Source organism: Gavialis gangeticus, unplaced genomic scaffold, assembly GCF_001723915.1.
Source record: "Gavialis gangeticus isolate Ggan-Ray unplaced genomic scaffold, GavGan_comp1, whole genome shotgun sequence".
In the NCBI taxonomy this organism is placed as follows: Eukaryota; Metazoa; Chordata; order Crocodylia; family Gavialidae; genus Gavialis; species Gavialis gangeticus.
Window position 1 is genome coordinate 56471238 of NW_017729032.1, and position 3460 is coordinate 56474697.

Below are 3460 nucleotides of genomic sequence, written 5' to 3' on the forward strand. Positions count from 1 at the left end.
CAAGGTGACAATAAAGAAAAATTTGGTAAGTATGATAAAAGGTCCTATAGCTAGTACTATTTATATTCTTCCCTAGTTCACACAAAAATTTCTCCAAAATATAAAGAGCTCAGCTAAAAGTTGTAATTACCTATTGGTGAATAATACAAGATCCTTTTAATTTTGTGTTTCATGCCAAGAAATGATTGTATACACTATAATGTACAGTATTCAAGTCCCTAACCCCATTTTTCCCATAAGCCAACCACAGTTTTGCCAACAATGGGAACTTTCAGGATAACCCCCACGGCTGGCTAGGAAAACCTGTACCCATTCATGATCTGCTGGAGTGGGTGTCATGTGTAGTAGTGTCGCAGACCAGCTGAAGCAGGTGCCATGGGTGCTGGATCCAGCATGCAGTGTGGAGTGATTCTGGATTGCCCCAATGCAGGGGCAGCACTGGGCCTCAGATGATGTGGCTCTGCAACAGTGGGGATGCGTAGGGGATGCATGTGCACCCCCTGAGAACGCCGGTGCACCCCCTGACCAGCCATGCTTGCCACTTAGGCAATGGACGGGGGGACAGGCAGGGGTGCCGGTGCCCCCCCCCCCCCGCAAGCACTGGCCAGGGAGTGGAGTGCTTGTGGAAGCGGCCACAGTGATTGGTGGGAGCCCCTACCCGTCAGCAAGATTGGCTGGAGTGGGACCACCCCCCAGGTCCCTGACTGGTTGTTGTGGGGGAGCATGTGAGTCGCCCATGCTCTGCAGGTTAGATTAAGCCCATGGAACATATCTTTGACACCCTCGCTCTGCAGAAATGTATGTCTTTGAGGTGTCTTGTCAATATGCATTCCATTTCTAGTGCAATATCCCCCAAGACTGCAAGATTAGATTAGTTTATATAGCAGTGGCTATTGGGGTTGTGTCTGCACCTCAGACAGACATTCACTGGGAACAGTTTCAAAATAGGAGAAGCTCCTACTCCAGACCACCCAGCAGCTGTTATGTTGTAACTGCTACATGTGCACCAGCCTGTACAATACAAACATATCAAAAGTGCTCCAACTTTAACCCTGCTTCATCCAGAACTAATGCTAGGACAGTTTCACTCACTTGTATCATGACAAAATCCTGTAAACTATCTCCTGTGTACGTAGCAGTTAAAGCGTAACAGCTACTACACACTCTCAAGTAGAAGCTTTCCTTTCTCTTTTGAAACCACTCCAAGGGCACATTTTTCCTTAGCTGGACCATCCTCGTGCCTTCCCCACCTGAGGGTGCAAACGGTGGAGTAGGTCCAGTTGCTCCTTAGGTCCTTCGTTAAAACAGGATTTAGGTGTTATGTGCATTTGTAGTTAAAGGGAAGAACCCATTTGGACAACATGTTGTGAAGAGCCCATTTACAATATGGTAAGTACATGTTTCTTTCTTCTTCAGGTGACTGTCCACACATGTTCTAGTTCAGGAGACTCACATGCAGGAATCTCATATTCTGGAGATGGATTCCTGGAATCTATTGAAACAGCAATTTTAAGACAATTTTCTCAAAATAGGATTGGGGTCCCATATCAAGGAACTGTGTTGAATAAAACTGGATCAAAACACCAAATAACTGCCCTGTATATTTCTGAAATTGTTATGCCTTCTAGGAAGCTGCAGAAGCTGCCTGAACCCTCCTATAATGGATAGTAATATATAAAGAAGGATGAAACAAGCAATGGTGTTGCTATTTTTGAGGTAGTAAGACACCCATCTGTATAGGCTTTGGGCAGTTATATCAGTGTCAACAAAGTACAAAAATAGGCAGAAGGTCTTGTCATAACTAGATAATAGGATAAGCTCTGATAATATCTGGGACATGAAACTGAGTTTCTCCTTGGTTAATATGAGTCTTGGGAAAAATTATTGATAGATGGATTGCTTGATTCACATGAAAATCATAAGCAACTTTAGGCAAAGACTCTAGATGAGGTTATCTCATCCTTAGAGAATACCATGCAATACTGAAGGCATGGCCACTAAAAGAGTGCCTTTATTGAAAAGTGATATAAGGAATAGGCTGCTGGAGATTCAAGGGGAAAGGACATGAATCCTGACATCATGATACTGAGATCTGCAGATGATGAGATCTCTCTGACTGGAGGAAATACTTGAGTGACACCCAGAAAATATTAGAGGCAATAAGACAGTGATCTTCCATAGGAGAGTAATGAGCAGCAGTTAATGCTAAAACCAATATTAGGGGTCTGATGGAGAAGTCCTGAATATTTTGGGGCTAACAAGTAATCTAGAACGGCCACTATATTTTTAGAAGTGAATCTGTCTCCAATATTTTGACACACGAAGGTAGTGCAGGTATGCTAGTGCATCCCTGTAGAGTGTTCTTCAACCAGTTTAATGGGGAAGGGACTTATTGTTAGGCAATGGCCAAGCATCTGTGAAATGTCTTGTGTTTAATCCCACTAATTTCAGATGCTCTTTGTATGGACCGTAGGTGAAGTTTGACAAATCGTGTCTTGGAAGTGAACAAAGCCATCTGAATACTACCTTTGGGCAAGTCTGTCACTGACCAGCAATGTTTAGGATTTGTGGAACCTGTCTGTGATAGGTAAAGCCCAGCTATGGGGTACGTAACACAGCACCTCTGAAGCTCTATGCACTATAAAGAAGTGAGTGGCCATGTCTACACATGCAATTTCATAGATTTCATAGACACTAGGGCTGGAAGGGACCTTGGAAGATCATCCAATCCAGCCCCCTGCCCCAGGGGCAGGAAGTCAGAAGGGGTCATAGGATTCCAGCAAGATAAGCATTCAATTTTCTCTTGAAGGCATTCACAGTAGGTGCTTGAACCACCTCTGACGGCAGGCTATTCCAGACCTTGGGGGCTCGGACAGTAAAGAAACCCTTCCTTATGTCCAGCCTGAAACTGTCTTGCAGGAGTTTATAACCGTTCGACCTTGTTGTCCCTTGAGGTGCTCTGGTGAACAAATGTTCCTCCAGATCCTGGTGGACGCCCCTTATAAATTTATACAAGGAGTGATCAAAAAGTCCTAGGACTTAGCCTGTATTTTAAAGAATAGTGTACAAACAACATTTTTATGAGCTGTCGCCTTCAAAGTAATCTCCCCCAGATGATATGCACTTGTCCCTACGTTCCTGCCACTTTTGGAAGCAATGCTGGAAGCCTTCAGCTGTGAGTTTTTTGAGTTCTGCTTTCACATACTTATGGATGGTTGGAACGTCAACAAATCTCCCTTTCAGCTTCATTTTAATTTTTGGGAAAAGAAAAAAATCACATGGGAGCCAGGTCAGGTGAATACGGAGGGTGTGGTATCACAGGAATGTATTTTTCAGCCAAAAATTCTTGAATGGAGACAGCAGTGTGTGAAGTAGTGTTGTCATGGTGCAGAAACCATCGACCATTTTCACACAGCTTGCGGTGGTTTCTTCTAACTTTACCCCTCAATTGAATCAAAAC